We start from the raw sequence: 22,555 nt of genomic DNA, 5'->3' as shown, positions 1-22,555 counted from the left end.
AGTGCCATGTTACAGCTGAGATGTGTTAAAGCAATGAAGCCAATGGGATTTTTCCTGAGTAAAACTGAGGAAGGACCTTGGGATTTGACTCACTAATGCTGAAAGGTGGTGTCAGGAATCTGGGCCTGCAGCAGAGCCAGTCTCCAGGCAATATAATGAGCACAGCTGGCCTGTAGTAGGCTGCCTGATTGGCTACACCACCTGATTGGTGGGAGAACTCAGCAGACCTGCTCTTAAGCCCAGCAGCAGCAGTAGTTTGGTGGCTGCTCAAAGCATTCACCCATGGCTATGACAGCTGCTGCAACTACTTCTTCCGAGCTGGGGTTCCAGCCCTGATCCTGCTTTGCCTTATTCCACTCCAGGTATAACTCGGCGCTGCCCTTTGGCTCCAATTCTTGATTTTGCCTCTGACCCTGAGCTCTAACCCGTGGCTGCTGAGTCCAGCTCTAAGCATTGGGCATGACTGCTCATGTCTGACAGGTGGAAAGAAAAATTTGAAAACACAAGAGGTTATTTCATTGAGATGCTTATTGATTCTCATTCTCCTATTGCCCTTAAATGGTCCATTTTTACCAAACTTCCCCCTTTTCATGTGTTTGGAAGGAATGATGGCTTTTTTAAAAAATTTTTAAATACTCCTAAAAGGCAAAGTCTGTTTCACTTAGTCAGGATAACTGGAATGTAATTGAAATGGTAGAGTGGGATGGACATTGGGGAGAATTTGCCTCCCATTCATCTTTATGGTTGACCCACTAGTTTAGACTCTTCATCAATATTTTTAAAAAAGTCAGGTTAAAATAACATCATCATTGATTCATGAATGCAAATTCACCAAGAACAAACTTCAGCTCTCGGTCAATGGCCAGGCTAAGGCCTGTGAATCACTTAAGTCCTACTTGCCCATCAGGGTGGACCCCTAACTGCCATGCACTCAGTGCAGAAGGCAGTAAGGTTGCAGGTCTGACTGGTCCCAGACTCTTGGAGCTGTGAAGTATTGCTGAGTGCATTTTAGTTACTGTGCCTTGCTTTCCAAGGGAGATCTTGATCCAGATCCTACACGCTTTTGGATGGGTATGTTGATTGGAAAAAGACAGGCTAGAACTTTACACTGCTAATGTACCATCTGTCATTTATCATGTGAGCAAATTCAAGTCATGGGGGTTGCATTGGTGTAACTGAGGGGCAGGTTTAGACCCAATTTATTGAATTTACTTGACTGCTATGATTTAGCCTTAGGGCCTCCAGTTCAGTAAACACTTAAGCCCATGCTTAATTTTAAGCATGGGCTTACGTGCTTTCCTGAGGAGGGATGCTTTTCCTGATTCACAGCCTACAAGCAGGTTATTTGTCAATGTTGTACCCTTGTCTCAGACCCCTGTGTTTTGCAAAGCCATGTAATTTTCAGGACAGGATGATGGGTTTTTATTCTCATTGCAAATGTTCTGTCTGGAAAATGGTTTTATTAACCCCTACTGACTAAGCTGTAATATCTCTGGTTCACAGCATGGTTCTGCATACTTTCTGTGGCTCTCCTGAAGATTTACAATAACCCCTAAATAAACTGGAATATATCAGAAAGAGTAATGGAAGTCTCTATGTAACTACAATATTTGCCTAAGTCATCTTCACCACCTATGTGAAAATTGCTATATCTCTGCTGTGCTCCTTATGGCATGGTTCAGATATGGTCATCTAACAGTGGAGAAAGAGGCCATTGTACCTGCTGAAATTGACAATGAAAAAGAAGAGTAATAAAGGCTTTAACATTTTCCATAAAAAATGCTTCTACTTTACTTATCCACTATCCAAAAAATAACTTCTGTAAAATGTTTCAGTCAAATTATTTGCTACTGGGATACATGATCATATGTAATATAATAAATGTTTCACCATATTTTGCTTTATGATTTGTACTGTGAATATAACTGCTAAAATTGCCCTCCCCTAATGGTTAAGAACATAGACAGCTATCTTCCCTCACTAGTCCTAGACAATGCACACAGGCAGACAAAATCTGAACAGTGAGTGGAATGCAAGGACACAGCATTTCTAGTAAGTTCTGCTATAATGGAGAAACACATTGTTCTGAATTTACAGAGTATGTTCGTACATTCCATTGAAATTTGCTTCTTCAAGTCTGTGGCCACATGAATCTGTTTTCTTCCAGCAGAAGTGTGGGCTTGTTCCTAAACCACAGACAGGGAGTCAGGAGATACGGAATCTGTTAATGAGCTTCTTGTCTGATCTTGGGCAACTCACCTGGGACTTGACTCAGCTCCCTTTGAAATCAATGGGAGTATTTTTTTTCCCCTTGATTTGAAAGGGGTCTGGATCATTCTAATTTCTGGGCCAGATTTAAAGCAATGGGAGTTGTTCCATTGATCTCAATTAAATGGGTCCCAGTCCCAAAATGTGGATAATATTTACATTCCTTTCAGGGATGTTCTGAGGGTTAATTAAGTGACATTTGTAAAGCAAAGATATTTGGATGGAAGGAACAAAATAAATGCAAAATATTACTGTATGTCCTGATCTTTCAAACAAATATTTTATTAAACTGAAATCTGAGATATATCTCTGCACTTGCTAGAGTCAGAGGGTTAAAATGACCAAATTAAATAAGAGTTAAAAAACTTTGCTGTGTGGTAAAGCAAGCAGGGTTGTTTAAAAAAAGCTGCTAAGTAATGCACTTGTACTCTGATAGACTGGGAAACACTGTAAATGTCACTGTTAAAATGAATATCTTTAACAGCTAGTATCTATTAAAATGAGGCACTTAGGCACCAACACAGACAGTTTTAAATGTTAAATTATTTTTGTATAATCTAAATGAAAAAGCATAGGAGGTGTGGTACAGAGGGTTAAGATGTTACTCTTTCAGCTCTGAAGACTTGAGTTCATATCTGTCTTAAGGACACAAGTGAATTGAGAATGATGCTGTCCCTATCATCCAGCCTGGATGTTTTTCCAACACACAGTTGTCTGTGATTGGCATAGGAGCTGGGCCAAGAATGTTATCCATAATGACCACATTTTGAGGTGTGGGGCAACTTAGGACCTGATCCAAAGCCCATTGAAGGCAAAGGCTACCATTGATTTCAATGGGCTTTGGCTCAGTTCCCTAATGAACTGACAACATAAATGATTCTTTGCCATAGTTTCCCCAGTTTCATCATTATTTGGAAACAAAATGTTGTGCCACAGCCAGAGTGGGAGCTGAAATCAGAGGGGTAAATTCTGCAAGTGAGAATAAGGGTGTTCAAGCGGACTAATCACATGATCATGCAATCCTACGGGAGAGTGCATAGGAGGTAGAAAAGGTACTCCCTTAAATTTTGGGGCATAATTTACTCTACTGGCTTTTTTAGATGCATTTGTCTTAGCTAACCTGAAATTGTTGAGCTGACTGTAAATATAATTAAATATTTATTTTGTTTGATGAACACCCTCTGGCCCACAAAAAATAGTATCTGAAGTGTCAATTGGCAATCTGTTGTGTGATTTCTCACATTTACACATACCGGTAGCGAACGTGAAAATTGTTGCCTAATGTATCGTCGCTTCTTAATTATAGTGTGCGGCAATGTTCAAGTCTGCTTTGATGGAGTTGGAGTTGCAGGAGTATATATTCTCTTCCCCCCAGTTTTCTTTTTCTAGCCATAGCCAATGTCTTGTCAGTAATATGTTAGTGACAGATGCCTGCTTCTCTTCCTCCTCTGTCGGTTTAACCTTATATGCTAGGAGTCAGATTGTCCCAAGGACAAACTGCCATGGTCCTCAGAGCTGGCCCAGTGTAGAGAGGGAAGCATTCTGCATGTGCGCTACCCTACACAGAAAATGTGTGCTGAGGCCTTGTGCTTCTTGAAACACAGCCCCTCTCCTAACTCCCTATAAGGATCTGTGGCTCTAAAACCTTGATCTGCAGAACATGGGGCAGCTGATATTCCCACATCACCACCAGGAGGTCATACAGAGCCTCATCCAAGGACCATCAGAATGACCATACTGGGTCAGACCAATGGTCCATCTAGTCCAGTATTCTGTCTTCTGACAATGGCAAATGCCAGGTGCTTCAGAGAGAATGAACAGAACTGGCAATCATCCAGTGATCCATCCCCTATCACCCATTCCAAGATTCTGGCAAACAGAGGCTAGGGACACTTCAGAGTGTGGTTTTGTGACCCTCCCCATCCTGGCTAATAGCCCTTGATGGACCTATCCTCCATGAATTTACCTAGTTCTTTTAACATCCTCTGGCAAAAAGATCCACAGGTTGACTGTGCGTTGTGTGAAGATACACTTCCTTTTGTTCGTTTTAAACCTGCTGCCTATTAATTTCATTTGGTGACGCTAGTTCTTGTGTTATGAAAAGGAGTAAATAACGCTTCCTTATTTATTTTCTCCACCCCAGAGATGATTTTATAGATCTCTTTCATATCCCCCCTTAGTTGTTTCTTTTCCAAGTGAAAAAGTCCCTGTTTTATTAATCTCTCCTCAGATGGAAGCTGTTCATAAACTTCATCATTTTTGTTGCCCTTCTCTATAGTTTTGCCAATTCTAATGTATCTTTTTTGAGATGGGGTCCACCAGATCTGCACACTGTATTCAAGATGTGGGTATACCATGGATTTCTAAAGAGGCAATATATTTTCTGTCTTATTATCTATCCCTTTTCTAATGATTCCCAACATTCTGTTAGCTTTTTTGACTGCACTGCACACCGAGTGGGTATTTTCAGAGAACTATCCATAATGACTCTAAGATCTTGTGCTTGAGTGATAACAGCTAATTTAGACTCCATTTTATATTGTGATATATAGCAAGGGCAGAGGACAGTAGGAGAGTGGTCTATTTGTGTTCTGGGAAGTGGGCTTGTGCCCACCCACTGCTAAAAGCCCCTCCCCTAGCCTAAGGGGAGGAGTCACTAGACTCGGGACACAACTGATTCCATTGGACAACTAATGAAAGAACAGGAACGGGTGTGGGGGTTCCAGGATCAAATGGAGGGAACCAGAAGGGGACACCGAGCAGAGAACCCCGGACAGCACACACTGCTCCCAGAAGGTGTCTAAGGAGCTAGTGGACGCTGCCCAGGGGAACTCTGCTTGGATGCATGAACGGACAGAGGAACGGAAATAGGCCCCACAGTCACAGAGCACCTCCCCCCCCAGCCAACTTCCTTTCCCTGGTTTTGTAGATGGTCAATTTGGCCAGGGCTAGGAGGAGGTTGACGAGGAGGTCCCGTGACTTTGTGGGGCCACAGATGAGGTGTGCGTAGAGAAACAGGTGCGGGGAAAAGTGCAGTCAGAACCTCAATAAGAGGTTCTGGTGGAGCTGGAACAGGGGCTGCAGCCTGGCGCACTCAAGGTAGACGTGCACCAGGGTCTCCCTCACACCACAGAAGGGGCAGGTGTTGGGGCGAGTGGTGAATCACTCCAAGCACATGCCCATGCTCATGGCTCTGTGAAGGAGCCACCAACTGATGTCCCTGGCGGGCCATGGGGTCCAGGTGGAATAGAGACTGGCCCATCGGGAGTCCAAAGTAGGAGAGTGGTAGAAGGGAGATATTTAAGCCCCAGAATGCTCAGGGCCCTGTTCTCTGCAGATTAGCCAGAGTTATTAGAGGGCAGTTAGGAGCATCTGAGGCCAGTTAAGGCCCAGCCAGGTGCCTGATAAAAACTCTTTGCTCCAGACAGACGGGGCATGAGCTGGAGGTGGAGGAATCCATTCTGAAAACTGACCATTTATTCTTACCCTTTGTTTCTCATCTTTTAACCACTTACTGATTCAGGAGAGAACATTCCCTCTATCCCATGACAGCTTACTTTGCTTAAGAACTTTTGGTACGGGACCTTGTCAAAGGCTTTCTGAAAATCTAAGTACAGTGTATCCAATGGATCGCCTTTGTCCACATGATTGTTGACTCCCTCAAAGAATTCTAGTAGATTGGTGAGGCATGATTTCCCTGTTTAAAAAAAAAAAAACAAAAAAAAACAAATAAACCATGTTGACTCTTCTCTAACAAATCGTGTTCATCTATGTTGGATAATTCTGTTTTTTACTATAGTTGCAACCAATTTGCCTGGTACTGAATTTAGGCTTATTGGCCTGTAATTGCCAGGATCATCTCTGGAGCCTTTTTAAAAAATTTGCATCACATTAGCTATCCTCCAGTCATCTGGTACAGAAGCTGATTTAAATGATAGGTTACGTCCCACAGTTAGTAGTTCTGTAATTTCAAATCTGAGTTCCTTCAGAACTCTTGGGTGAATACCATCTGGTCCTGGTGACTTATTACTTTTTAATTGTCAATTTATTCCAAAACCTCCTGTAATAACACCTCAATCTGGGACAGTTCCTCAGATTTTTCACCTAAAAAAAATGGGTTAGGTTTGGGAATCTCCTTCACAAACTCAGCCATGAAGACAGTTGTCAGTTGTTAGTTGTCAGTGTAGGCTGCATGCATGTGTTCCTCGTGTAGGTACTGTCTTAGCTCTGAAGATAGCCGAGACAGTTCTCATGATCGAATGAATCGACATGACCACGGGTTAACTGAGCAACGAAGGCACCCAGGCCAGGTTTATTGCAGTTGAAGCACAATGAGAAGCGATCTATAGAGTAGCTACTGGTACACTTCAAATATGAGTGCTCCGTTACAATGGACTCGGCACAACTTAACAGCAGGACTTTCCATTACCCCCTAGGCTGGACAATATCATTCCCTCTGACGCCCTCCTTTATACATTGTTATGACAATTTCATTCTGCCCCTTTTGACGTAGGTAATTGCCACCCTCTTGACATAGTCTAATACCACTTTTTACTGTAAATTGGATGGTTCTGGCAAAGCAACTCTATTTGTCACCTTATCAGACATTTCTATCCATCAAAGTGTCATATCAGGGGGTCAGGTTGCCCTTGTTATATCTTTGGTGTTAGGATGTCCTGGTACCTTCAGCACCTGCTATGTATTTTTAGTAATGTTTTGATATAGTAATATTTTGGATTAGTATTGATATTAGATTGATATTAGTAATATATGTGTTTGCTGTATCAGCTTTTTCTCCGTGCCAGTTTCAGTAAGGTTGTAAGTTCACAGCCTGACTCCTGTTAACTTTGCTTTTTCCACTTAGGCCTTATGCTTACCCTGTTCTGCTAGGTTACAGGCCTCAAGCTCTCCCTCCTTACTACAAAGACCAATGCAAAGAATACACTGTAAATATTAGGTATCGCAGGAAGTACCACCCAAAATGTCCAGAGTGACACCACTCTGTGGCCTTCTGATTGGCCCATGCTCACTATTTAACCCTGGAGGATGCCCCAAAAAGTTGTTTGGGCGAGCCACTTCTGGCTTGTTGAGACTCCTGACCTCACCTCACTTTCTGGTCTCTGCTCTCTGCACCCAGCCTGACTCTGACTCTTGCTTCCTGATTGCAGCCTGGTAACTACTTCTGGTCTCTGACCCCAGTCTGACTCTGACTCTTGCCTATTGATCCTGTCTCTACCAATTGCTCTGATTCCCTACTCACTGACCACTGCCTTGTAACTGTCCTTAACTTGTGGACACCAGCCCAGCTGTGACTGCTGTACCAGAAGGCCTAAGCCCCAGTTCCCTACACTCCCCTTAGGATAAGGTAGTTTCACACAGCTTCCAATTTGGACCATTGAGTAAATAACATAATCTTGCCCCTAAAAGTGTTTTTCATTGGCATATACTGTTGCTTATTTCTCTTTTCCCTTCTGCTACTGAACAGTAAAGCATCTTTCTCCCACATCAACAAATATGAAGGGGAAAACGTCTATTTGGTTTCATTCTCTTCTTTCTTTGGATATAGCTCTGGGGAAAGGAACTTGCCAGATGTACTTTTGAGTCTGAAGTCTTCTATTTATCCAGAAAACAGTACAGTATAAAACTATTATTGCAAATGTCCCCAGACTTTGCCCCAAACGTATGCTTCAGTGGTGTCCCTTATGCCCCTATACTGTCATAGTAGCTGAACCACAGTTTGGTTCTAAATGATTTTGCATAAAATGTTTTCATGACAAGGATGGTGTCCCTTTTCTTCCCTATTCCCAGTCTGGCAACCCGACTTCCTTGAGCAGCGGGTTTCAGATTTTTTCCAGACCCGCCCTACTTAGCTGGGATATTTCCATTTCCATTTAAATTTCCATTTCCATTTCCAGTATAACTGGGGCCACAATTTCACCTGAAGGAATACTTCTTGAACCATTTCTTCAGTGCTGAGGCCCAAACAGGCTTTCACCAAAATGGACCAAACATACATTACATTAGTTCTTTTATTCAGGAAAAAAGTAGGCTTTGCAGACAATGCTAGAAAATTATCAGTCCTTTTTTTGGTGGGGGAGGAAGTCTTGAATTTGTGTGTCTTTAAGCTATCTCAGGCATGTGACCCAGTACAGGATTAATTGCTCACATCTGTCTTTTAGAAGACTTCTGCCATTTTGTGTTTCATTTCATATACAAAGTGTTACAGAATAAACCACTCTTCTTTCTCTTTTGAATAGATTTAATTTTTGTTGTATTTTCTTTAATTTAAATAAAAATAACCTGGACAGAGAAAAACATTAACACCTTAGCCATGAATCAATGCCAGAAAGCAACTAATAGCGTTTATTGCTCTTTCTAACGTGTGACAGATCACCCCCTGATGCTTAGCAGGGAGAAATCCCTTTGCCCGTCCCATTTCCCAAGAGCATGCATTGGCACCAGAAACCTGCTGATGTGGAGATAGCAGCACTCTCTCATTAGAGATCAGAAGTGGCAACCTCACGAGCATCAGCATGATTAGATTGTGTTAAGTTAGCTCTAACTCTCACATCAAAGCGAGCAATGCTTTGCTGTGTAGTTGAGAACTAGGTGGCAGATTGCTATTTACATTGCCAATTTCTGCCAGAGGCAAGTGTGGAGCTGAATGTTTTTGCTGTTCTTTGGTCATAATACTGCAGAACCAAAGAATCCTTCCTGCCACATTGAAACGCCATAGGAATAGATATGCAGCTGCATGTATAACAGGGAACTACTATCATAGGGCCATTAAATATATTCAGAATGCTCATAAATTCTTTTTAAGATGAAATACCAGTTAAACTGATCCTATTTCACACAGAAAATGAATGTTTTTAGGCAAGTACGACTCAAGTATGGGATGGTGGCTACAAAACTGTAATAGCTTCTCTCCATTTTACTGGCAAAACAAAAAATGGGGTTGAGGTGTGTGCTATCTACACACACGCAACACAGAAATCTTCCCATTTGTGATGTAGAATTAAATTCCACTGTAGACACTGCAGTAGGATTCTGGGTATTTGTATGCAAATAAGTGCACTGACAGTGTATTAGCCTGTAATTTAAATGTAGTAATTTTGCTGTAAATACTGCACAAAATGATGCAGTTGGACACTAGTAGGCAATGTGTTAGAATGCAATCAATAAGCTGTAGGCCACATCTCAGTTTATTTACATATCCATTTTAAGATGTCAAAATGAGTTCAGCTAATATTAAATGATTTGCATTTCACATCCTCAGTTGTTGCTTTTAATTAATCTTCATATATTTTAAGTTTTTTGTGTAGAAAAGTGCTTTTCGAGCAGTAAACCGAATCTCCATTTTGCAGCAAAACTTGCTGAAGTCAGATTTTTGCTTTCTTGTGTGTAGCAGTACCAAAGACTAAATTATGTCGGAGTGCCTGTAATAATCGAGGGAATCATTGTGGAGGCAAAGTTTGTTGTAAAGAAACCAAATTAGGAGGGAAAACAACAGAACATTTAACAGAAATGTTAAGTAAGATCTAATCTTTTCAGTCCTTGTTCTTATACAGTAATGACTATTTAACCATGTAGTTTAATTATTTAAAGCGTACTGTAGTTTATCCTGTGTAGATTAGAATCCTGCTTTATTTGAATGCTAAAAGGCCAAGCTTCAAAGAATAAGCAAATTACAGTTTTTTCCTGTTGTTTACAATGTTGATGCCAGACTTGCTGATACACACTAGCTGCAATGCGAAGCATTCGTAAACCCAATTTAGCTAGCAAGTTAAACAGTTAATCCTCATTGAAGTCAATGGGGGTCTATCCATTGACATTGGATGGAGATTGGATCAGGCTATTCTAGCCCCAGTTAGAATCAGGTAGTGGTCCTGCTCCCGTTAAAGTCAATGACCCTTTGACTTCAATGGAAGCAGAACTGATCCCAGTGTCGTGTCAGATACTGAGCAAGCATCCCTTGTACAGCTGTGGAAATGCATATTCAGTGGGAGAGGAGGTTGCTCAGCCTCTCCCTCAATCCGGAACATTCTAAAACCACAATCCAAATTAAAACTTCTTTTAAAAAGAACTTTATATTTAAACACACTATATTTAAACATGTTGATAAGTTCCAGAGGGGTAGCCATATTAATCTGTTTTTCTTCATGCATCCAATGAAGTGGGTTTCTGCCCACGAAAGCTTATGCCCAAATAAATTTGTTGGTCTTTAAGGTGCCACAGGACTCTCGCTGTTGTTTAAACGCAGTTTGAAAATTATAGCCATAGTCTTAGGGGACAGGTGGAACTGAATCAAACCTGTGAATGTTTGTATGATTTGTTCATCATATGCTCTTTGTTATTGACTGAAAGGTCTCTTGAATGACACTGACTCCACTTCACTGGCATATCATAAACTTTACCTCTTTTCTCCTCCCTGCTACTCTCCACTCAGCAGCTGAGAGACTGAAGATGGCTGTTGAAGCGGTAATAGGATAAAAAATAAAGGTGACATTTTCAGAAGCATTCGGTGCTGGTCTTACTCAGTGCCCATTGAAGTAAATGTGAGTTTTGCATTGACTTCAGAGTGAGCAGTGTTAGGCCATCACTGAGCTCTTTTGAAAATCCCACCTTAAAGACTTAATAAATATTAGGCCCACCTTGCTGTCTCTCACACCATTTTTATGAGTGATAAGAGAAACTTGAAAGCTTGGAAGGTTCTGTGCACTTTGCAGAGTTGCCATCTCTCATGATCTGATCACGAGTCTGATGATATTTGGGGTTTTCCCTGAAGCCCTTAGATGCTGGAATCCAGTGATTGCATGAGAATCTCTGATGTCATTAAAAACAAGTCAGTTTTTAGTCTTTGTGGTTACAGAAAAAAGCTTGAAAAAGTGTAGTAAGTGCACCCTAAGGGCTCAGAAATCAGAAGGCAAAAGAAAAAGAATCCAAAATGTTGTTGTTGTTGTTGTTGTTTTTAATCTCATGGTTTTTAACCAATCTTGTGATTTTTGTGGGGCCTAACTCATCATTTTTGAATGCTTGGGGTTGGCAATGCCTAATCTGGGAAAACACACAAGTATTCAGATGCTAATGTGAATTCATTTGGCCCACAAACCCCATGAGCTCAGGCTATCTCATAACATTGCTGTTCCATCTGGGTGTTGGCCAAGCCTAACATACAATGAGAACATCCTTTATTTCTGCATTTGTGTAATTCCTCTTTCTGTCCGGTCTGAAGAGGTGCAGAGGTGACGACACACATGCAATTGAATCAAACTTAGTTACAAACACCATTTATCTTTAAAATTCTGTTTTCTCTTTATACGCTTTTGAATGTAAGATGTCTGCCACTTTGTTCCTGTTAGGTGGCAGGCCCGTGAGGGACTTACAGAGTGAGGGACATTCTGCTTTCTCTCTCTTATGGAATATTGGTGCTTTGTTGTTTTTCTTTAGTCCAGAATAAAGATAAACTAGACCGAAAGCAGAGTGGCTGGGCACCACTGCACGATTATAATTAATTGACTGTTAATGTTTCAGACACTGGTCCAGTGTACATTGGAATTGCTGGGGTGGGTGGGGAAGAGATTAGATTGAGCTACACGTACAAATTACAGGAGAGTCACAATAAACACACACTCTAATTAATGGTTTCAGAATGAACACCGACAGGAATACTATGATTTACGCTGACTGAAAAGTTGGTCTGTGATTATGCTTTCGAAGTTTGTGATATATTCTCAGCTTGAATTGTAGGGATTTAGGGATATACAATGCCTGCACCCTAATACAACTCAATAAAAATGTACATGGCACCATTTACAAACATTACCTCATGGAGTTTCACAATCAGCTTAAAACAAGGATGGGTTCAAACCAGGACTCTTGATCTGAATCTCCACACGCCTTGGGAAAATTCTAAATCTGATTTCATATGCCAGCCTCATGCAGCAAAATACTAGGCTAAACACTAGAAAATGAAATGTTAAGTCCTTAACATGATCTTAAAAACGGTGAAAGATTCCAATTTCATTTTATCAAGCACAGCATCAGCATTTCAGAAAATCAAAAAGGCCTTGTAGATCTTATCTTGGAAAAAGTGGAGTGGATCCTGCTCTAAGGATCTGAGGTTGGAGAGCATGGCATTAACAAAGCCAAAACATACAGTGTGAAGAAGAGGACCCTACCTATGGAGTACTTTAAAAGCTTTGCATCCCAAAAGGCATTGATATGCATCACTTTCCTGTTGCCACTGTTTCCTGTGAGGGGAAAAAATGGCTGTCGAAGACTGTGATCTGGCATGTGATGATAATACATATGTAATATTGCATACCTCTTTCCTATTAAATGTGCCTTCCCCACCACTGCATATGTTGTGGGTCAGAGTTTGCAGCCTGGTCTCCAGAATTGCACATAATTGTATGGCTGGGGTGCAAAATGACCACTTGTATGTTCAAAGGCAATGTTGCAGGCCAGTCTGAGGCCAGCAGCAAATGTGTCCCTACAGAAGGGTGAGGAAGAAGTGATCAACATGTAATTGAAGCTGTTCTAGCTTGAGGGTTTTTTAGGGGAATTTACAACATGCAAAAATATGCTCATTACATGCCCTTTTTGTTGTCTTCTGTTCTCCATTTCAGAACAAACTGAGAAATATCAGCAAGGAAGAATAATTGGATTCAGAAGCCAAGTAGAGGATCTCACATTCTGGTAATTTTCTGTTTTGATGCCATCATCACATTTTGCTTTGTAGAATCATTTATATAAGAGAACACAATCCATGTTAAGTTTCTGGTGAGCCATAGTCTGCTGTGAAACATCATTAGCATACTTATCAATGGTACATTTTTCATCACGGACACAAACCACATATCCTAATTTATGACCATCTGGTCTCTAGTCAAGAACAGCCCATATGATCAAAATTTAGCTTTGCTAAATAAACTAATTTATCCATCCTATGGCTTCAAAAGAATGACACCTACATACTCAATCAAACCACCAACACCTCCAGGAGAACTCAAAAGAAGTGGGACATTTTCCATTTATGTATCTAAAGTGCATTATCCAACTCTCCATTATATGTACTTGGGCAGGACCACTGTATCTATTTGCTCACTGGTGGTGTTAAGGGTATATTTTATTTTATTTTAAGGCTTGATTTGTTTACAAACTAATAAATATGATTTATAAAAAGTGCCTGTGGTTCACTAATTACGGCGCATATGGCGTTTTCGTTTTGTAAAACTGGCATTTGCATTCTATTATGATTATGTCTCTGTTCACCAGTGCTAATTAGTCTGATTAGACAGATAACTTTAACCATTATTAGAACTAGATCATGGAAACTTTGAATGCAGGGAAATAAGGTACATCATCAGGAGAGAGAGGTCAGCTGTACAGAGTTTGTTTCCTGTGAAATGTTTAAAAATTGTAAGTCTGTTGTATTTTGCACATACACCATACTGCACTGAGCAGCCATATTTAGCTACTTAGAAAAATCCAATTAAACAGAGCTCTTTAGCATGTATTTGTTAATCAGAGTTAATCTTTCCAATGAATACATAATTTGGAATCTGTGTCTAAAGTGTTCATTAAGGATAAGCATATTAAAGATAAAAACTAGGTTCTTCTCCTTGGAAGCCAATGTAAATATGGAGAAGTAAGGACTGGTTAATGTTCATTTACTTTCATGCTAGTGGACAGAAATTAAGACATCTAAATGGACGAACGATTAGAAAAGTCAAAATTGTCAGGGAGATGGACTGGGTGGCCTAATAGTTTTTACCTTATGATTCTATGAAAATTAACATATAGGCTGAAAATCTGCAGAAGCAAAAAAGAAAAACTCCTGTTCACTGTCTCTATTATTACATCAGCAGGTATCCAGACTCCTCAAGGCTGATATCATTTTATCCCTTTAAATAGTTTTTAGTCTCTTCACCAGTAGACACAACTTAAAACAGTAAGGTCAGGAACGCAATATAAGCGATCAGTCAGCAAGTCATCTAATTTATGGTCCCTTGAATATTGTCTGATACTGAAAATTAGAAGTTTGAACCTTTTGTTTAGGGTAGAGAATAACTGATGGACTCTGTATTCTAAAAAAGGTCAGTGATGCTCTTTTTTTTGTGGCATTAACATAACAATGCAATGCTGTTAGGGCCCTGTCATTTTCTTTCTTCATTTGTGAAGAAATTGGTCAAGGAAGCAGAAAAAGGTTTTCCTTTCTAAAAAGAATTGCAGGAATATTGAAGAAGACATAAAACCAGGGGTTGAAGAAGGAGCACATAAAGAAGTGGTAAACTAGAACACTGCAGTATTAATTCACTACTGACCTCTATAGCGTACCTCCTGCCCTACCTTTCAAAGGCAAGAGGAATTAGTCTGTAATTATACTTCTCAGATGTTAACTTGGGTCATTGCTGAAAACATGGCTGGTGTGATCCCCAGGAAAAAAGCATTCGTACAAGAAGTTTTAAAAGTACCATTTCTGTATCTGTAGTAGAAGCAGAACATGCACTAGAGGGCCAGATCTGTAGCTGGTGTAAATCCACATAACTATTGACTTCATTGCTGTCACATCACTTTGCACCTCTGAAGATCTGCTCCTCTAGAATGAATATTTATGCCATGCCAGAGAAGTTTGAGATCCTTTTTTTTTTAATGAGGATGAATAAAGAAGGGGCTGTGATCTGTTCTGCTCTGATGAACCCAAAGCCAAATGTGACCTCCTCTTGATCTTTTATGTATTTAAGTTGAAAAAGGCCATTCAGATACATTCCACTGGAGCTTAAAATGTCTATATTTCAATACCAAAGGTCAAACCTCAAGCTCTCTCTTCACTATACTGTATGACCTACTCTTTGTCTATCGCCTATTGATGTTGGCTGACTATGCGTCTCATACTCCATCCACTGTTTACTGGGTTTTTTTTGGCTAATGTAAGTGAAGGAGATAATTGAAATGATTTTGAGCTATGTGTCAGCTCTGATTCTGATTATGCGTCCTGTCCTCAGTGCAGCTTTATTGGCTCCAAACTCATTAAATTTTGAGGAAATTTTAGATTATTATGTTAACTATATCTTTAATTAATGTATTTATCTTAAATTCCACTCAAGCCTTTTTGAAGATTTTTTTTATCTGTATGTCTATCTCTAATATCATTAAATTAAATCACATTTCCCTCAACTCTTGTGTTTAAGGAAATATGTTCCTTGTTTGAAGGCTCAATTTTATCCCTTGAAATAAATAAAGATAAAGGAGTATATTTTCTGGGAAGGTTCATGTATGTTTAAAAACAAAGCACCACAACCTCAGCTTGTGTAAATCAGCACAATTCCAGAGTAGCCACTAGATGGGAGCTGGCCTTTTGTTTTCAAATCTTAACTGAAACTTATAGTCAATGACCTATGCTGATTTAGACCAGTTAAGGATCTGGTCCAAAGTAAAAAGCTGGTCACATTCTTTTGTATGTGTGTGTATGTGAATAGTTTAGAATCCAGTCTCTGCATTTCTCTAGGCTGGAAGTGGTCATTATGCCGGGTAGCATCACAATAAAGGGAATTAACACAATCCTGTCAAACAGACTGACAGGCTCATAATAAAATAATTAATTTTTTCCAGATAGAATCACAAGGTAATCACTATCTCAAATAATACCACTACTTATTTCATATAACAATAATTCACAATAAAACATTTTAGAAAATTGTGCTTTTTGCCTCCCCAAAGATGAGCTCAGGAATAAATGAACTAAGTGGGAACATTTTCACAAAATCAGGAAAATACTCCCAGCTACAAATAATAGAGATGACCCTTTTTATTTTCATTTTTGCTGATCATTAGAACTAAGCAAATAATCTGCAATAAATAATTTACGGAGGGCCAATTTACAGACAGCCTTCCTCATGCTGAATGGTACTTTACTTCACAAACAGTCTCTGTCAGAGGATGAGCTGGACCTTTTAGGAGTTCATATTCCAGCTCTGACTTATGTCTAGGTTTCCTCCTCCAGATCATGTGACTGAGAGGGTGACTGAAAGCTTGGTCTGATGGGAAATATAAGAGGCAGCCAATCATCAGTAGGGGGAGAGCTGATAAGGAGTATTGCTGTGCTGTGAGGCTCTTCAGGGATCTAGGAAGGACTGATGGCAGCAGTGGAAGGAGCTGATGAAGGAGTCTAGGAAGGATGTGTGGAAGAAATCTGAGATGAGCCTTAGAGATGAGCTACAGAAAAAGCCAGGCTTGACTAGTAACAGGTATGACAGGATGTGGCCCTGGGAAGCAATGGAGCAGGGCAGTCTTGGGTATAGGCTACTACCCTCAACTTGGAGTCCTAGGACTGATGTTTGTAGTAGAGAGAGAGCCTGGGTTTCACCATGGCACCGCATAGATGGATGCACTGGCTAGTGCTTCACTGAGAGGAAAACTGTTTAGTTCAAGGCGATTTGGTGAAAGCTATTGGTTTTTGTTTGCGCTTTTTGTTTTGCCTTGAAAGGAGAGGATGTTTGTTTTGGCTGGAGGAACAAAGGGCCAAATCACCAGTGAACCCAAAATCAACTATGCAACCAGATGGAAACTGAGGCAGACCAGATAGGTTTCTGCCACACTTCTGTGGCACTCAGTGAGATTACTTCTGGGGCAGGATGTTACCCAAAAGCATAGCACAATCAGCCCTCAGTGATTATTAGCCTCATTTTCTGCTTGTGCAGTGACCCCCTAAAGGTCCACTTCCTCAGGTACATTCATTATTTGAATTTACTCAGCAATTTGTAAATAGCTTTATCTAATGTAACTATTTACTTTATGGCACTGACTGGTGATGGTTCCTTGTGAAAATTCATTATTTTAAATGCAAACAGTGGACTCAGAGAGAGACAACAAATGTAAGTCATCAGTGCTCAGTATCAATCCTAGGAGGTGGTACAGGGAGTTTACACTTGAAGAGGCTGACCAGGTTAGTAGGGGAGTGACCATGAAAAAGCCTTCCTCCCTGTGTGGGAGAGTCTACTTAAAAAAAAAAAGCCAGATTGGAAGGAACTGATGTTCGATGAGATTCATAGTAGGCTGTAAAGCCCTTTTACTTCTAGGTTAGTGGTTCAAATTCAGCTTAGGCTAGGAGTGTTCAAAAGTTGTTTCTCTTTTATGGCTGTTTAGTGGCCTGTATGAAAACAGGCAGAGCTGGCAGGTCAGTTTCTAGTGGACAGCTATCCACCATCACATTTGGCATCTCCAGCAAAGAAATCAAGGACCAAGCCTGGAGGCTGAATTTCCTTCTCATCTTCAAAGTGTGCTATCCACACAGCACACTCCTTTCAGCAGTGTGTAAAGTACATACACTACACACACTCCTGGCACAGGTATAAATAGCAGTGTAGATGGTGAAGCACTGTTTAGGCTTCAGCCGTAAGGACATGCCTGACTCCTGTGGGTGTGTACTCTATACAGTTCTGTACTCACTCAAGCAGCGCGTCTCCCATCTATACTGCCAGAGTCTTTCCCCCATGCCAGAGCCTTTCACTGACGTGTAGCTATACACCATAGTCTGGATGCAGGCTGTTTTTCACTGCAGCATGTAGCTATGCATCTCCTATATGCCACCGCAAGAGGTATATAGTGTAGATGTAGCCTTAGAGGCAGTTCTCCCACCTTTACCAGAGTTGAGGCATGCTTAACTATAGCTGGCATCACCATCTCCACTTATAACAAGTGCCAAATAAGCCATTGATTGAGAATCTAGTAGTGTTACATGGAAGAACATAACAGGTAATGTCTCCTGGCATAAGTGGGAGACACTCCACTGAAGTCAATGGAGTTGTGCCCACTTACACAAGAAGAGCATTTGGCAGTACATGTTAGCACTTTTCTTTATTCATTTCAGTTGACCTATTCCACTCGTGTATAAAAACCGTTTGCCTTATGTTCACAATCATTGAGTAGGATCTAAAGCACTAGGTAAATCACAATTCAGCCCCAAAACGCAGAGTAAATATCACTGAATCAAACAAAGCAATTAGCTGTCCAGTTCTCAACGTCACCATCATCATAATTTCTCTTGCGTATATGGAAAAACACCCATGTGAAGAATGAGCCCTTCAGTTACTAATCCTCTGCCAAGCCTCTCAAGTTCCAGAAGGTCCTGGGTAAGAGCAAGCATTATAAACTGACATTATGAGCACACAATATCCATTGTATCCCAGATACTCTGCCTGTACCACTGACTGTGTACTTTCTGGAACCCTAACATCAAATTTGGGTACTTGGTCTCAGCTTTTCTGAACAGAATGAAGTTGTCATAGGGAAGAGCCTATTGCTGATTAACTGTGCTGATTAATTTGTCTGTTAAATAACGGTAAGAAGAATGTGGCCGGGCGCTGTAATGGAGGTGTATGTAACCTACCCAGAGGCTGGCAGGGAAGTGGGTTAACCCTTTCCCACTGGCTAGAGGAAACTAATGTTGCTCTGAATGGACATTTGCGAGAGTAACAGGATTGGGCCAGTGTGAGGAATAATTTAATACCCTAAGCACATTATGAAAGAGGCGGGTTGGTGGGTGAGTTTGACAGTGTGACTTAGGGAAGAAGGATTTCCAGGATGAGGATTGAAATAGATTAGAGATCTGGGGAGAACTGAGCTGAGTTCCTTCTCCCTGGATCTTGGCTGAAGTGATCTACACTCAGACCTTTACTTGACTGAAGTGAGCCACCATACATTATAGAAGTTATTTGGCTATGGGGAGTCCTGCTTCATTCCCCCCCCTGAGGAGTCAGAATATTTCTTGGAGTTGTTGCTCAATTGTTTATGATAGCACCCACAGTGTGCTGCTGATTTCTTGTCATTCCAGAAGAGGAGTTCATAGTCTAAGGACAGTCAGACCTGAAGACAGACATTAGGGGAAGGGGGAAAGAGATTTTTTTTTTTTTTTTTAAATATATATAAACTGACTTACTTCACTGTAGGCAGCATGGCAGAAGTGGGGCTTTAAGAGAGATTTTCATGTGGACAATATAGAGGAGATGCACTCAGGGAGGCTGTATTGTGTGCATGTAGATGAGCGGGATGTATGGAGGTTAGTAACTAAATGAGATGCCAGCAAACATGCAGATGAAGGTGGAAATACTGTTACCGTAGAATATTCCAGAAAGATGTTTACACCACACCTCTGGGTGCGGAATCCTACCCTGCTTTGATCATCCTGAAACTGACATATAGACATATTTGGGGGAAGGGGCATATTTGTGGCTGGGTGGGAAAGGGCATGGGCATGGTGAGAAGAGAGCGGGAGAATCACATGCAATAGCTGTTAAACACATCTCTTAATTCATCACTGGAAGGTGCTCAGATGCTATGGTATAGAGCCTGGTATAAGAATCTATATAGAAGAGAATAGACGGGACTTCACTAGACTCTGGCAAGCTTTGCCATGTTAGACCTTCAGTATTTCTTTCGACTTCCTCTTTTTTTTTTGCTTTCCTCTTCTGTACCTGAAATTTGACTGGTAATTGAGCAATATGAGCTGAAAAAACAGTCAACCTAAACTGCGAATTGACCCATTTTTGTCACTTTGTAAACCTGTGTACAAGTTAGAGCACTAGATTTCTATTGCTGAGAGAAAGGGCATGGCAGGCTGGTGTCCTGAAGAACAGTTCCAAAATACGGAGAGGTTGGGGGGCTCTTTTTACCCTCTCTTCTTACTCAAAACTCCAGCATTTTGACTCTGGCAAAAGTCCTGCAGATTTATCTTCTGAATGTTTCCCCAATTCTCTGATCCTCTCTGGTATTAATTTGCAATGGCACCCAATAAAATTTCCTGTAAAGGAAATCAGAATTTTGCCCTTTTCCAAAGATGATCTTATTAGGCTCATCTCTTGGTAAATGTTTAATTTATTACAGTAACAACAAGACTAGGTTCTTTAACTCAGATTTTTTCAAGTGAAGGAGACAAAGAATAAGAGAAAATTCCAAGGCCTTCATAAAAGATTCAGCTAAAAGGTAATTTCATCTTCTCCACAGGAGCAACACTTCAACGTATAGTTCCCCCAAAATCTTACTGAAAGAATGCATTTATACCACTCTCCTTACTCTGAAATTTCAAATTAAGCTTTTAGAACAAGCTGTGATATTTTATTTGGTTTCCTTAAGCTAAGAGTATTGCAATGTCAGACTCTATTTTCTTAATTGTTTATATATTTGTCATTCCCTTATTGCAAAGCTTATGATGAGTCAATATTTTGCCAAGTGCTTTAAAGACTCAATCAGAAATTTGGCTTACAGTACCTTTGTTGATATTTGTTTCACATGCAAATAACTTTGTTCTTTCTTCCAATAAACAAATAATTTCTAGCGGCCAGGATGCATGGAAAAAAAATCCTAAAATAACCTACCACTAAGGGGAGTCCAGCATACCTGAGTAATCCTGCAGTAACAAACATGAGTGCAGCCCACCAGGCATAAGCTACCCTACCCTACCCTACAATAATAAGTCAGTGGGTACAGCCCAGCATTCAGGAGAAATGCTAGGAGTTACATTGTTAAGTAATTGACTGTGAATTGACTATGTGGTAGAGGTAATACATTTCAGTAAGGAATAGGCTTAAACGTTTTCTTATTAGTTTTGCATATATAAAAAATCTCCAGATTCCTGCGTACTGCCCAATATTATCAGTTCTTTCTCTAGCATCTGTCCTTTCCTCTCCTATGCAACTGCTAACCTCTTCCATGTCTTGTTCATCTCCCATCTCAATCTCTGCATCTTCCAGCTCATGCAAAATTCTGCAGCTAAAATCATTTTTTTTTTCTCAATTCCAACTATATAACCATGTACCCCAGCTAGGATCTGGCTCATTTTACCTAGAAAACAATCATAGTTATCAAGCATCTCAATTGATTAATCTTGTTCTTAAATAGTGAAATCCATTCATAAAGAATATCCTAGACTGCCCAATATCCTAGACAATCTCTAGACATTGTCAGATTTTCCCTTGGAAAGGAAGTAAAGTGAAGCTCAGAGTCTGACAGAGGCTAAAAATGTTGAAAATGTTATTGTTAGTTCAAAAATTTTATTTCCATATGTTCAGGGAAAGTAAACTTTATCTGACAGTGTAATCTATTTAGCAAAAACACCTGCTTGAGTAGGTAAAGTAAGTGGAAGACTGGAAAAAAAAAACCCTTAACTTCAAAAAATTAAGGAGACATTCATTTGATGGGAAGACATTAAAAAATAAACTTATGGGAAGATGTTATGATATGGGACTGTAATGCAATATACTATTGATTCCTCATAGACACCTAGTGGTGTTTAATGGTAACTACAATTGCCTGCATTATGTTCACAGCAAAGCTGTTCTTAAGAGACAGAAGGCGGGATTCTCACTGGTGTCAGTCGGCGCAGTTTCATCAACATACAGATTTACACCATCTGAGGAGCTGGCCCTGAATGATGAGTAGTTTACACCAGCTTTAATTTGCTGAGAATGAGTGAGTTACTGGAAAGCAAGCTTGGGAGAGGTGGGAGAATATTCCAATTTAAAAAAAAATGTATAACTCAATTCCCGGTAATTTGCCCTCCTTATTTTGTTTGTAATTACTGTACCCTCATTTTTCTGTAGCATTTGCATTCCTTAAACAACCTTTCACAGAGATTAAATTGTGAAACAGCTCATTTCACAGTGAACCACTTTTAGCCAGAGGGCTGCTGTGATTGGGGGTGCCGATGCATTTGCAAGCCATAATGCCTCTAGCCACATTTCCTGAAGGACTTTTTGCCTCTTTACTGAACCACAGTCTCTAGAGAACACTTATAAAATGGTTGCCAAGAATTAATATCAAATACTTTGCATCCATGTAAGTCTTGTCTGAATGAGTGCATTAGCGTAGGCCAACGAGGATGCTGAGTAAGAATTGCAAGCAGTACGGCAATTGCATTTTAGATTGTCCTCTTTATAAAATGTTTAATCCCTAGTTTTTGTTTTTTTCCTCCAAAATGAGGATTTAAGCCCCCTACTCCTTGCACATCCAACTCTCTTTAATATATATAAAAGCAGGACACATCTAGTCAAATGCAGTGAAAAAAGGAAGTGCGTTTGCCAATATTTTAATACCCTAGAGCAACCTTTTGGCAGTCAAAATGACTAAAATGAAATTTAAAGCACATCTGATTTACCTGTTGTTTTTTGTGACTCAAATACCTATGGTTAATTTTATCTATGGATTGGAAAAAGTTAATTTCAAGCCTTGTTTCTCTTGCTAGCAGCAACAACCTTTTAAACTGAGTATTACTGGTGAACCATATAGA

The 22,555-nt window shown here is 40.2% G+C and overlaps 1 long non-coding RNA gene across 1 annotated transcript; it reads left to right on the top strand.

The window, feature by feature from the left end:
* The first annotated feature begins 269 nt into the window (after positions 1-269).
* Positions 270-22,221, top strand: LOC137147996 (uncharacterized). Its single transcript, XR_010918413.1, has 3 exons — positions 270-362; positions 12,900-12,969; positions 21,597-22,221. It is a non-coding gene; the product is annotated as an uncharacterized lncRNA (long non-coding RNA).
* Positions 22,222-22,555: the final 334 nt, after the last annotated feature.

Source organism: Emydura macquarii, unplaced genomic scaffold (genome assembly GCF_026122565.2).
Source record: "Emydura macquarii macquarii isolate MOO-44397 ecotype Brisbane River unplaced genomic scaffold, CSIRO-AGI_Emac_v2 contig_587, whole genome shotgun sequence".
Classification (NCBI taxonomy): Eukaryota; Metazoa; Chordata; order Testudines; family Chelidae; genus Emydura; species Emydura macquarii.
Note: the sequence above shows the minus strand (reverse complement) of the source record. Positions and strands in the feature narration are given on the sequence as shown.